General features: G+C 38.8%; 2 pseudogenes; both read left to right on the top strand.

The window, feature by feature from the left end:
• The first annotated feature begins 289 nt into the window (after positions 1 to 289).
• On the top strand, positions 290 to 1,229 carry LOC139183969 (olfactory receptor 7A17-like; annotated as a pseudogene).
• Positions 1,230 to 7,684: 6,455 nt separating this feature from the next.
• Positions 7,685 to 10,454, top strand: LOC139183968 (olfactory receptor 7A10-like; annotated as a pseudogene).
• The last annotated feature ends 4,433 nt before the right edge of the window (positions 10,455 to 14,887 follow it).

The raw sequence follows: 14,887 nt of genomic DNA, 5'->3' as shown, positions 1-14,887 counted from the left end.
CTTGCTTCCTTCTCTGTTAATTTCTTTTTTTTTTTTTTTTCCACCCACTGTATTTTATTTCATTTAAAATTTTTATTTTTAAATATAAACTTATTTATTTTAATTGGAGGTTAATTACTTTGCAATATTGTATTGATTTTGCCATACATTGACCTGAATCCACCACAGGTATACACCTGTTCCCCATTCCGAACCCCCCTCCCTCCACCCACCCGTACCATCTCTTGATGGCTTCTTTCAGCTAAATTTGCACTGTTCCTGTTTCTATTTCTGTAGTTTCATTGGCTACATGGAAGCAGGAAACCAAACTTGTATTTCAGAGTTTATCCTCCTGGGACTCTCAGAAGAGGTATTATTGCAGCCTCTCCTCTTTTGGCTCTTCCTGTTCATGTACCTGGTCACCTTCATTGGGAACCTTCTCATCATCCTGGCCATTATCACTGACTCCCACCTCCACACACCCATGTATTTCTTTCTCTTCAACCTATCTTTTTCAGACATCTGTTTCACCTCTACCACCATCCCAAAGATGCTGTGGAACACGCAGACTCAGAGTCAAGTTATCACCTATGAAGGCTGCATCGTACAGGTGTATTTTTTCATACTTTTTTGGATGTTAGACAACATCCTCTTGACTGTGATGGCTTATGACCGGTTTGTAGCCATCTGTCACCCATTGCAGTACCTGATCATCATGAATCCTAAGTTTTGTGACCTCCTGCTTCTGACATCCTGGTTAGTGAGTGTCCTCGACTCTCTGTTACATGGCTTAATGATTTTGTGACTCTCTTTTTGCACAAAATTGGAAATTCACCATTTTTTTGTGTGAACTTTATGAGGTGGTTCAGCTTGCTTGTTCTGATACTTTCCTCAATGACCTGATGATATATTTTGCAAGTGGAGTTCTGGTTATTGTTCCACTCAGTGGTATCCTTTTTTCTTACTCTAAGATTGTATCCTCTATTTTGAAAATTTCATCCACAAGGGGCAAGTATAAAGCATTTTCCACATGTGTGTCTCACCTCTCAACTGTCTCCTTGTTCTATGGTACAAGCCTTGGGGTGTATCTTAGCTCTGCTAGCACACAAAACTCCAGGGCAACTGCAGTAGCCTCAGTGATGTACACTGTGGTCACACCCATGCTGAACCCTTTTATCTACAGTCTTAAAAACAAAGACATAAAGCAAGCCCTTAAAACACTCTTCAGTAGAGAAACATTCTTGGTTTAAAGGAAATATTTGTCTGAAGATAGAGACTTTTTCATGAGTAACAGTCCTCAAAACCCTAAGAGATCCTAATCATGATTAATATTATCAGTGACCAGAAAGATAATTTGAAATTTAAGTTATTTAAAGAGTTCAATTTCTTTCATTTTTCATATATAGGCAATGGTTTCTTCCTGTATTTTCTTTAAAATTTTGATCTCTTAATATATTCTCTGGGTTTAGTGTGGTAAATAGAACCTACTGCATAAGTTTTCACAAGTATAATATGTAATACAGGAAATGTAATGCTTAAAATAATACAGGATTGCTGAAGAAATTGTGCAATACTTTCTCTACCAGGTGAAGGTAACTGTACTTCATAAGATCTTCTGTTGACAAGTCATTTGACATATCGGAATCTGTACACTAATGGCCAGGGTTTGGGTTAATCCAATTTGTAACTAGATCACATCCACAATAGGAGAAGCAACTTGAGTCACCAACTGATGTAGTTTACAATAATCTTCATCTGCTCTCCTACAATGACTGACAGGTAGATTGTACCCCTGTGAGAGACCAGGGCTCAGAGAACCCAACTTAGTCATGCCCAGATTCCTGAATCACAAAAACTTTAAGATAATTGATATGTGTACTTTGTCTAAGTTTTGTGGGAGAATATGTTATCCACAAAAATATTAATAAATAATACAGAGGTATAGAAAACTAGTATAATTCTTATATATTTACATAGGATGACAAAATGACCCAACACTTTGAAAAATCTTGATTATCTGTTGTAAAAGTATAAATATTTACAGGGTATGTGTGCCTGTTTAGTCATTCAGTTGTATTTCACTCATTGTAACCCCATGGACTTTAGTTCTCTAGGCTCCCCATTTCATGGAATTTTCCAGGCAAGAATAGTGGAGAGGGTTGCCATTTTCTTCTCCAGGGAATCTTCTTGGCCCAGGGATCAAGAAGAACTTGATCAAGAAGAACTCAAGTCTGTTGTATCTCCTCCAATGGCAGGTGAATTCTTTACCATTGAGCCACCTGGGAAGCCAACATGTTTACAGTAGGACTCAGCAATTCTGCTCCTGGGTTTTTATTTGAAGTAAATGAAAGCATCAGTTCAGTTCAGTTCAGTCACTCAGTCGAGTCTGACTCTTTGCAACCCCATGAATCACAGCATGCCAGGCCTCCCTGTCCATCACCAACTCCTGGAGTTCACCCAAACTCATGTGCATCGAGTTGGTGATGCCATCTAGCCATCTCATCCTCTGTCGTCCCCTTCTCCTCCTGCCCTCAATCCCTCCCAGCATCAGGGTCTTTTCCAATGAGTCAACTCTTCACATGAGGTGGCCAAAGTACTGGAGTTTCAGCTTTAGTATCAGTCCTTCCAATGAACACCCAGGACTGATCTCCTTTAGAATGGGCTGCTTGGATCTCCTTGCAGTCCAAGGGACTCTCAAGAGTCTTCTCCAACACCACAGTTCAAAAGCATCAATTCTTCTGGGCTCAGCTTTTTTTACAGTCCAACTCTCACATCCATACATGACCACTGGAAAAACCATAGCCTTGACTAGTCGGACCTTTGTTGGCAAAGTAATATCTCTGCTTTTTAGTATGCTATCTAGGTTGGTCATAACTTTCTTTCCAAGGAATAAGCAACTTTTAATTTCATGGCTGCAAACACCATGTGCAGTGATTTTGGAGCTCCCCAAAATAAAGTCTGACACTGTTTCCACTGTTTCCCCATCTATTTTCCATGAAGTGAGAGGACCAGATGCCATGATCTTCGTTTTCTGAATGTTGAGCTTTAAGCCAACTTTTTCACTCTCCTTTTTCACTTTCATTAAGAGTCTATACAAAGACTTAGTTACAAACATTTATAACAATTTATTCATATTAGACAAAATGGAAGAAAAACTGAAATATCCACTGTTACATAATTATAAAAAAGTTGTAGTATATTCATACAATGAAATCTACTAAGCAATAAAAATAAACCAACTACAGATACAAATGACAATTTAAATGAATTCCAAAATCTATTATGAGTGAATAATGCGAGAAAGTTCCCCTAATAGAAGCAATTTCTATGAAGTTATACCATAGTCAAAACCAATGTTAAGGTGATTGGAATCAGATCAGTGGTGCCTGTGCCAAAGAAGGGGCTTAGGATATACTGAATATGAAGCATGAGGGACTTTTCAGAGAAGATGGAGACATCATACATCTTTTATGCAAATATTTGTGAGGATGTTGCTTAAAAAAATAGTTTTGAAAGACTTTGTTTCAAGGGTGACAAGTGAAAACAACATACATCCTGAAAGGTCTTCTCTGAGTGGCCAGTCTACCTGTGTCTCAAACAATTTACACTAGAGTAGCTTTTGTTTCCTCTTGATATCAATTTCTAGCACGTAATGGAAGACATCATATCTTTTAAGGATTAGTTTAAAGTCTGGAGGAAGTGTAAACTTGGACTCTAGGTAAAACCAACTCTGTACACATGCCTTCAGCTCCACTTACTGGCCAGGGAGAGATGATTTACATGGATGACATTCTACTATAGGAGACAATTCTTCCTGAAGCATAACTCTGAGAAAACAAAGAAACTTCTCCCAGGGGTCAGAACCAGAATCAGGGCACACAGGATATTATTGCCTTACACTGTATATGATCTCCTCATCTAAGGGCAGAATATGGAAATATACCTTGCTCAGGAATTGAAGAACATTTGGGGAATTTGTCTAAGGGATGTTGCTCAGTCATTCATCAAGTGGGTGCTACACATTGCATTAGTCAGCTTGGGATGCTGTAACAAAATACAAGAAATTGGGCAGCTTAAATAACAGAAACTTATTTCTCACATTCTGGAGTGTGGGAGTCTGAGATCAGGTGCCAAAACAGTTGGGTTTTGGTGAGAGCACTGTTTCTGGCTTTCATGTGGTTGCCTCCTCACCGTGCCTTCAAATGGCTTTTTCATGAGAGTGGAAACACACACACACACACACACACACACACACACACACACACACACAGGGAGAGAGAGAAGCAAAGAGAAAGAGGAAGAGCTTTATCTTCTTATAAGGCTACCAAGGGTATTAAATTATGACACTACAGTTATGACTTCATTTAACCTGTTGTTTTGCTGAAAGTTTTATTTTGTTTTAGGTTCAAAGGATTTGATAACAAACTAAGCCACTCTTTACACACAAGCAAACAATTTCAATTTTAAAAGAAGATTATTTGATTTCAATATTCAGTCATTTAAAGAAAAGAAATAGAAACAATAGAGACAAGCAACAGCATATACATCACCAAATTGGGTCATCTGACATCCAGAACTAAACAGCACTGGAAAGTCCCTCAGGTTTCCCCTGTGGCTCAGCTGGTACAGAAAAGTCACTCATTAAAAGAAATCTGGAGCCCCAATAGGGAAAGGGTCTTGGGCAGTGCGTCCACTTCATGGTGAGTTTTATAACTGTAGTTTTGGAGGTTCTCATTTATAATCCCAGATTGCAAACTGATACCATCATCAGTTTGTGCACAAAACGCAGCCCTGGTTTTACTTTAACCATTTTGAAATTTTGTTTTCTGTGAGTCATAAGATTTCACTAAACCCTGAGCTATTGATCTGATCTCCAGGGGCTCAAAAATTTCACATCTCACTCTCTTTCTTATCTAAAGTCCTGACTGACTAGCTGTGCTTGTGGGCAGGCATGAAATCTGGGCAGTGTCCAAGGAGGTCAGAAGCCAGGTTAGAGACCTGCTCTCCTGCTTCTGAAGCCTGAATAAGACTCCCTCCATTTTAATTTTCCCAACACCTGTATCAACTCCTAGAAGCTCTATCTCCAACTACAGTGATGTCACAGTGGGGACTTGAATTTGAACACATGAGTTTTGAGGGGACACAATTCAGTCTGCAGCACGTATCTCAAGTGTGACAGGCACTGTGTTAGGAATGGAGGAATAAAAATTGTGCACTTTTGGTTGAGTGAGGGTACATAGAATTTACAATAATCACACTATAATTATTGATTATACCATTTGACTCTCAGATGACAATCTATTTCCCTCACTTAAAAGTTCATAGACACCAGATCACTCTGATTTAGAATCTTAACAATATACCTTGACTTTTATTAGCATAAAAAGGAAAGGAAAGAATCAGTTCTTTATCAAGGTAGACTGGGTTGTCATTGTTTAGTTACTAAACTGTGTTAGACTCTTTTCTGACCCCATGGACTTTAGCCTTCCAGGCACCTGTGTCCATGGGATTTCCCAGGCAAGAATACTGGAATGGGTTGCCATTTCCTTCTCCAGGGGATCTTCCCAACTCGCAGATCAAACCTGTGTCTCCTGTATTGGCAGGTGGATTCTTTACCACTAAGCCACCTGTGAATCCCAGACTGGGTTAAGGAATGGCATTGAATACTATAGACTAATCACAGTCACTTATCTCTATCAAACATTTTGGATTCTTCCCTTTTGCTTCAAGGGAATTTTGTAATCAAGCATGTCAGACTGACAAGTTTCTACCTTGTCTTTTTTACCTATGCTGAAGAAAATAGGAGAAGAAACAGAAAAAGGATCCAGCAGAGCTTCTTCCCAATGTGTACATCTTTCCTCTTCCCTTTCAACTAGTTATCACCCACTTTTTATCTCTGGTCAGTCCTAAATAGCCCCTTCTTAGAGAGGTTTTTTCTCCTCTTTTGTTATCCCCAACTGAATTCCTTCCCTCTGTGATATGTTTTCACACTGATCACTTATTTTCCACTAGAGTGTAGAAAAACAGCACAGTGATTTGGGTGGGTGGTGTTGGCAATATTCTACCAAATGAACACCTTTGCTTGACTTCAAACTTGGACGTTGTCATTGACTGAGATTTTCATGTTATTATTATTAAAAGTATTATTATAATTCCTTGAATATCATATGATTAACTGTGAGCCTCATGGATGACTCAGTGGCATCAGTTCAGTTCAGTCGCTCAGTCGTGTCCAACTTTTTGTGACCTCATGGACTGCAGCATGCCAGGCCTCCCTGTCTATCACCAACCCTTGGAATTTACTAAAACTCATGTCCTTTGAGTCGGTGATGTCATTAACCATCTCATCCTGTCGTCCCCTTCTCCTCTCACCTTCAATCTTTCTTGGTGGCATAATAGATTGCTAATGTTCACTTGCACTCATCTTACTGAAATTACCAGACTTACATGTGATGACTTTCCTTCCAAGGAGTAAGCGTCTTTTAATTTCATGGCTGCAGTCACCATCTGCAGTGATCCTGGAGCCCCCCAAAAATATAGTCTGACACTGTTTCCACTGTTTCCCCATCTATTTCCCATGAAGTGATGCGACCGGATGCCATGATCTTCATTTTCTGAATGTTGAGCTTTAAGCCAACTTTTTCACTCTCCACTTTCACTTTCATCAAGAGGCTTTTGAGTTCCTCTTCACTTTCTGCCATAAGGATGGTGTCATCTGCATATCTGAGGTTATTGATATTTCTCCTGGCAATCTTGATTCCAGCTTGTGTTTCTTCCAGTCCAGTGTTTCTCATGATGTACTCTGCATAGAAGTTAAATAAGCAGAGTGACAATATACAGCCTTGATGTATTCCTTTTCCTATTTGGAACCAGCCTGTTCTTCCATGTCCAGTTCTAACTGTTGCTTCCTACCTGCATACAGATTTCTCAAAGGAAAGTTATGACCAACCTAGATAGCATATTGAAAAACAGAGACATTACTTTGCCAACAAAGGTCCATCTAGTCAAGGCTATGGTTTTTTTTTTGTGGTCATGTACGGATGTCAGATTTGGACTGTGAAGGCTGAGCGCCAAAGAATTGATGCTTTTGAACTGTGGTGTTGGAGAAGACTCTTGAGAGTCCCTTGGACTGCAAGGAGATCCAACCAGTCCATTCTGAAGGAGATCAGCCCTGGGATTTCTTTGGGAGGAATGATGCTAAAGCTGAAATTCCAGTACTTTGGCCACCTCATGCAAAGAGTTGACTCATTGGAAAAGACTCTGATGCTGGGAGGGATTGGGGGCAGGAGGAGAAGGGGACGACAGAGGATGAAATGGTTGGATGGCATCACTGACTCGATGGATGTGAGTCTGAGTGAACTCCGGGAGTTGGTGATGGACAGGGAGGCCTGGCGTGCTGCAATTCATGGGGTCAGAAAGAGTTGGACACGACTGAGCAACTGAACTGACTTACATGTGATGACCCCATGAGACTTTCCATGGCAAACATACAATGACTGTTACACCATGGACCTGCTCAGTGGATGGTGTTCCCTTTTATTAGGGTGCACTGTCAGTTAAAAGGGCCCTCATGATAAATACACACAGTAATTCTCTCTTGGATCAGGTGAGATCAAGGACTTCTCTCATATGTTTGAGTGAGGCTCCAATAGTGTCAACTCAAGGTGTTTGATTGTGGCCTTCAATTCTTAGAAGAAGAAATTTCATGTCACAGCCACATAAATCAACTTTTAATGATATCCTGCATCTTGGAAGCTACTCTGAGAAGTCCAGTGAGATAGGAGACATGACTCGAGCTCCCATGTATACCCTAAAGGGGAAAATGTAGCACAAGCATTTGCTTTCTTTTAATATCCTAATAAGTAAGAATCACATCCATCAGAGAAAAAATACCAAAGAACATTTCATTCAATGAGGCCCTATGGGAATTCATATTCATATGTCACAAAAAGTTACAAATGCTTTTCCTCAATATATTCAAGTCTGTCTCATCAAAGGGGATGATAAAACACAATCATCTCACAGAGGCTTCATGAGCGGTTCCATCTCCTTGCTCTTTTAGGGGCAGCTTCCAATTTTGTCTACCATTCAAGGAAGTAATTGGGAAGTAATTGGATGGGAGAAGGCAGATGTTTCCATGACATTATTTGGGTGAACCACTGCATCTTCATATGGAAGAGCACAATAGGCTATTTTCATTTGTGAATTTTAGGGGAATCAGTGGGGAAAACAATATAAGAAAAGTTTAATAATCAAGAGACTTTCTAAGACAGGTTCTTGATTTTTTGGGGTAAGAATTTTTGGAGGAAAGACAGTTTAGGGAAAAGGATGAAATTAGGTACAATGCTGACACACAGTTGGCTGTACCCAGGAGATCAGATCAGATCAGATGAGTTGCTCAGTCATGTCCGACTCTTTGCGACCCCATGAATCGCAGCACGCCAGGCCTCCCTGTCCATCACCAACTCCCGGAGTTCACTCAGACTCACGTCCATCGGGTCAGTGATGCCATCCAGCCATCTCATCCTTTGTTGTCCCCTTCTCCTCCTGCCCCCAATCCCTTCCAGCATCAGAGTCTTTTCCAATGAGTCAACTCTTTGCATGAGGTGGCCAAAGTACTGGAATTTCAGCTTTAGCATCATTCCTTCCAAAGAAATCCCAGGGCAGATCTCCTTCAGAATGGACTAGTTGGATCTCCTTGCAGTCCAAGGGACTCTCAAGAGTCTTCTCCAACACCACAGTTCAAAAGCATCAATTCTTCAGTGTTCAGCCTTATTCATAGTCCAAATCTCACATCCGTACATGACCACAAGAAAAACCATAGCCTTGACTAGACGAATCTTCGTTGGCAAAGTAATGTCTCTGCTTTTGAACATACTATCTAGGTTGGTCATAACTTTCCTTCCAAGGAGTAAATGTCTTTTAATTTTGTGGCTTCAATCACCATCTGTAGTGATTTTGGAGCCCAGAAAAATAAAGTCTGACACTGTTTCCACTGTTTCCCCATTTATTTCCCATGAAGTGGTGGGACCGGATGCCATGATCTTCATTTTCTGAATGTTGAGCTTTAAGCCAACTTTTTTACTCTCCACTTTCACTTTCATCAAGAGGCTTTTGAGTTCCTCTTCACTTTCTGCCATAAGGATGGTGTCATCTGCATATCTGAGGTTATTGATATTTCTCCCAGCAATCTTGATTCCAGTTTATGTTTCTTCCAGTCCAGCGTTTCTCATGATGTACTCTGCATATAAGTTAAATAAGCAGAGTGACAATATACAGCTTTGACAAACTCTTAAGGTGGGCCATTTACATTCTTCTGAACATGTATGTTGATTGCTCAGTCATGTCCTACTTTTTGCAACCCCATGGACTATAGCCTGGCCAGGCTCCTCTGTCCATGGGATTCTCCAGGAAAGAATATTGGAGTGGGTAGCCATTACCATTTCTAGGGGATCTTCCTTATCCAGGGATTGAACCCAGGTTTCCTGCATCACAGGCAGATTCTTTACCATCTGAGTCACTGGAAATCTCATAAGCAACATGGAACCAGGAAACCATACACAGATTGCAGAATTTTTTTTCTGCTTGGATTCTCAGAAGAGACAGAACTGCAGCCTCTCCTTTTTGGGCTGTTACTGTTCTTGTACCTGATCACCTTCTTTGGGAACCTTCTCATTATCCTGACCATTGTCACTGAGTCCCACCTCCACACACCCATGTATTTCTTCCTCTCCAACCTATTCTTTGTAGATATCTGTTTCATCTCCACGTCCATCCCAAAGATGCTGTGGAACATCCAGATAAAGAGCAAAGCCAAACCTATGAAGGCTGCCTCTGCAAGTTATACTTTTTTGTGCTCTTTGTAGCTTTGGATTACTTTCTCCTGAACGCAATGGCCCATGACTTGTTCGTAGCCATCTGTCAGCCCTTGGATTACAGAGTCATCATGATCCCCCAGCTCTGTGGTCTCCTGCTTCTGGTATGTTGGTTATTAAGCATTCTGGACTCTTTGTTAAATAGTTTACTTGTATTGCAGCTCTCCTTCTGTGCTGACATGGTAATCCCCCACTTTTTCAGAGAAAGCAATCAGGTGCTTCAACATACCTGTTCTGACAATTTTTAAAATCACCTAGTGCTGTATTTTGCATCTTGGTGAGTTTTATTTCATTCACTTGTATCCTTTTCTCTTACTCTAAGATTCTTTTATCTGTTCTGAGAATTTCATCAGTTAGAGGCAAGTATAAGGTATTTTCCACCTGTGGATCTCACATCTCTATTGTTTCCTTGTTCTATGGTACAAGACTTGAGATGTAGATAAGTTCTGGAATAACCCTAAGTACCAAGGTCAGTAAAATGCTTTCAGTTATGTATACAGTGGTTACACCCTGCTGAACCCTTTTATCTATAGTCTGAGAAATAAGGACATAAAATGTCCTTTGATAAATTGTGCCACTTCTATCACTTTCAAAGGGTGACAGAGATGCTTGTCTTGGGGCTGGAGAGGTGCCCATGAATAACACAAAATTTAAAAAATATATTAAGATTCAGAAACCCAGATACTTTGTGACTGTTTCTGTTTGTTCATAAAATTTACAAATTTTTGAAACATCAGTTCATGTGTTTTGTTTGATAATGACCTAGATATCTCTAAACTCTTTTCATCATTTTCCTGTTTTCTTTTCCTAAATTTCATCCCCAATTTTAGAAACCAAGGAATTTAGTTGTAATCATTTTAATTAAGTGAATTTTAGTTTTTGGATAATCTATATTTAAAATATTCATTAATTAAAAATCTATATTTGATGTTTCATTTTACTTGTCAGGTTAGTAATGAATGTTAAAATTTGTATAGATATATAAGAGATTGAACCTGATTTTTCATTTAGAATTGTACCATTGATTACAATGATAACATCTCATTGCATCAACTTTTTCTTCCAGTATATCTATTTTTGTGCTGTCTACTAATCTAGACAAGGAGTCTCTAAATTCTGTAAAGAAGAAGAGAGTATGTAAACATTTTTGGCTCTCAAGTCACATAGCCTCTATGACAACCACTCAATTCTGCCATGGTAACAGAAGTCAGCCAACAAAGCAGAAATAGACAACATGAAAACAAAGGAGCATGGTTTTATTTAAATAAATGATTGGCAGAGAAAAGTTGTGGGTCAGGTTTGGAATGCAATCCTCTTGGTTACTACCAGCTACATGTTTGTGCTGTGTTCTGTATCAACTTGATTAAAAAGATATCTAGAATCACCTTACCTCTTGTTAAAAGAGAAATTGTATGTGATTTAACAGGTGGAAGTGAAGTGACAATAATTGCTCTCTGAAGGTCTTGACATTCGATGAGTTGACAGATAGATGCAAGTGTGCGATGAATTTTAGCTTGACTTCACTATATTCTGCTCTGGTCAGCACTTCTTCCCAACTAGTGTTCCTGATGATCGAAAGTGACCTCAAGTGTATCAACAGACATTTGGCTGCAGAGCCAGAGATATAACAGATCTGCAAAAACTTCATCACAAACTCAAACTTTGCAGTCTCTCTTCAGCAATTAGATGTTCTTTGAATAACTGGTTGGTGGTTATTTTGAAAACCACAACTGCTTTCAAATCTTCCATTCCAAGCTATTCTCTCAAAGTGTAAGGTCTAATTTCTATAATAAATTCATAATCCCTAAATCATAGTAGTCCTGGTTCTATGACTGAATGCTCACTTCTGCAATCACTGGTTTCAGAAGTGGTTTCAAAGGAATATAACTCTAGAGCTGGACATCTGAAATTGGTTCTGTGTTCTGATTAAATTTAAAGGCATTAATGACTCTAGTGTGCATGTGTGGGGGTGGTAGCTAAAAGAGACAGCAATATTTCACAGCATGCTGTGGCAAATCTACAATTAAATTAAACTTAAATTATTACTTTTAGATAACTATAGATATACGCCTTTAGAAAGCAAGATTCTCAGTAGCGAAGTATTTGATACCTTAGAGCTTTTTAGTAAAAGAAGTATAATGTTTTGGTGGGTTACTTCTAAGAGTATAGGAGAACTTGGAGAAGGAAATATTGAACTCAGGACTTGAACTGCTTTAATTCCCAGTTCAAGTTCCAGGCAAGGAAACAGAAAGCAGAAATCCCTTAAAGGAGTGTTCTGTTACTGGAAGGATTTCAGAAATTAGTTCTACTATCAAGTACTTTGTGATGCCAAGGTATTGATTCTCATATGTACTGTGCTAATTCAGAAAATAGATAAGATGGAGAGTGATGTCAGCAACATGGTGGAGTGCAAAGCTGCCCTTGCTCTCCCTGTCAATCTATAATCAGTAAAACATAACCAGTGAAACACAAGTGTCTCTGTCCATCACATAAAGATGGTAGATAATTCACAAATTTGTACATCTAAAAGTGGTAGACTGAAATGCATCGATAAGGTGAAACTGAGGGAACAATGGAGGCAGTGTTTGCAGTTCAAGAATCTGCCTGTGATAGCTGAACCCTCAGCCTCAGAGAACCTTGTGGGGTTAGGGTAGGTGGAACACAAGACTCTGGCCTCCCAATCATAGAGACATCAGTGGCTACTGGCAACCGGGTAACTTTAGCAATGGGGCCTGGGACACTGTTCCTCCAACTTCTGAGGTGCCTGTGACTGTGAATCTGCATCTGATCATTGCAGTAGTAGAGCCTGTGAATCTTACAGCATGACACAAGAGAGGCATTTGCATGAACCCAGCTTCCCCAGGGCAGTGGTAACTGTAAATCATGCCATCCTGAATGCAAGGGAGGAACCCACCGTCCTGGTGCACCAGACAGCAATGTCAGTGACATTGGTAACAACAAGGCACCAACAACCTCAGAGACACAAGAAGTGAAAATGAAGGCACAGAGCCACACCTGACAGAAGTAGGGTAGGGTAAAAAGTGCCATTTCTTCAAATATAACCACAGACAGCTCAGGTTAGAGAAAGGAACAAATAAAATGCTATATCTCCACTTAGTTGAAAATAAAAGAATTTCCTCTAATTTCTAATCTGTTGAATTTTTAGCATCAAGCAGAAAGGTGGTTCATGCCTGAAATGTACAGAAGTACAACACATCAAGCACTATGAAGACCCAGAATAACATTACCACAGAAAGAAAATGACAATTCTTCAGAAGCCAAACTTAAAGTCACAGAATACAGTGATCTAACTGACAGAGAATTCAAACCCCTGTCAAGAAGAAACTCAACAAGCTACAAGAAAATTCAGAGGTAGTTTAATGAGTTCAGGAATAAAATTAGTGAACAGAAAAAATACTTAGAAAAAGATCAAGTCTCTAAAAAAGAATCAGACAGAAATTCTGGACCTTAGGAATTCAATAAACAAGATGAAGAATGCACTAAAAAGCATTGTAAATTGAGCAAGATGATAAATATAAACAGGATTGGGGAATTGCAACTATATATCAGAATAGGCTTCTAAAAATTTATTATAACATAAAGGTGAAAGGGGGAAATAAAACAGAAAAATATCTATGAGCACCACATTTAGGTAATGAACTCACAAGATAACACATAGATAATTGAAGACAACAAAAACACAAAATGAAAAAGATGAAATTCACATAGGTAATTATTGATAAAATGTTATCAACAGAATAAACTATTTCCTGTGAGATATTTTATACAAATTTTATAATAATCACAAAACATAAATCTAAAGTGGAGGAACAAAATATAAAATAGAGAAAGCTGAGAAGAACATTTAAGAGAACCAGCAAACCAAAAATGGCAGACAGAAACATGAGGAAAAAAGGACAATGCATGTATAGAACAACCAGAAAGTGAAAGATAAAGTGGCAATATTAAGTCTTTATTTACCAATAATCTTCCTAAATGTAAATGCATTGAATTCACCCCAAAAACAGAGTGGCTAGATGGATTAAGAACAAGACTTAGTTATGTGCTCCTGCAGGAGACTCACCTCAGCTCTAAAGGACAACATAGGCTCAAACTGAAGACAGAAGATGATACTTAAAGTCAATGACAGCCAAGAAAATATGGATGTAGCCATACTTATATCAGACAAAATATACTTCAAGCCAGACAATTAATAAGAGACACATGTGGACAATACATAATGATAAAAAGGACAATTCATCAGGAAGACATAGATATTAATCTTCATGAACCTAATATAGGAGCATTAAAATATATAAAACAAGTATTAAGAGACCCCAAGGGAGAATTGACAGCAACACAATAGTAGTAAGAAACTTTAACACCCTAGTTTCATTAATGGATAGATTATCCAGATAGAAAGTCAACAAGGAAACAGTGGGCTTAAATGAGGCATTAGGCAGGATGAATATAATAGATTTATACAGAACATTCCATTCAAATGCAAAACAATATACATTCTGTTCAAGTGCACATGAAACTTTTTCAAGGATTGAGCATATGCTGGGACACAAAGCAAATCTGAATAAATTTAATAAGATTTAAAGCATATCAATCATCTTTCTGATTACAACGATAAAAAACTAGAAGTCAACTACGGGAAGAAAGCTGGAAAATTTCATATATGTGGAAAGTGAACAACATGCCCACTGAACAAAGAAATCAATGGGGAACCAAAAATTAGACAGCACTGAAACATGTATAATATCATATAAAAAATGAATCACCAGTCCAGCTTCGATGCAGGATACAGGATGCTTGGGGCTGGTGCACTGGGATGACCCAGAGGGATGGTACGGGGAGGGAGGTGGGAGGGGGGTTCAGGATGGGGAACATGTGTGTACCCATGGTGGATTTATGTTGATGTATGGCAAAACCAATACAATATTGTAAAGTAATTAGCCTCTAATTAAAATAAATAAATTTAAATAAAAAATAAATAAAATAAAATAAAAATTAAAAAACCAAAAATT

The sequence above is a fragment of the Bos indicus genome, chromosome 7 (genome assembly GCF_029378745.1).
Source record: "Bos indicus isolate NIAB-ARS_2022 breed Sahiwal x Tharparkar chromosome 7, NIAB-ARS_B.indTharparkar_mat_pri_1.0, whole genome shotgun sequence".
Classification (NCBI taxonomy): domain Eukaryota; kingdom Metazoa; phylum Chordata; class Mammalia; order Artiodactyla; family Bovidae; genus Bos; species Bos indicus.
This window is presented reverse-complemented; position numbering and strand designations above follow the sequence as displayed.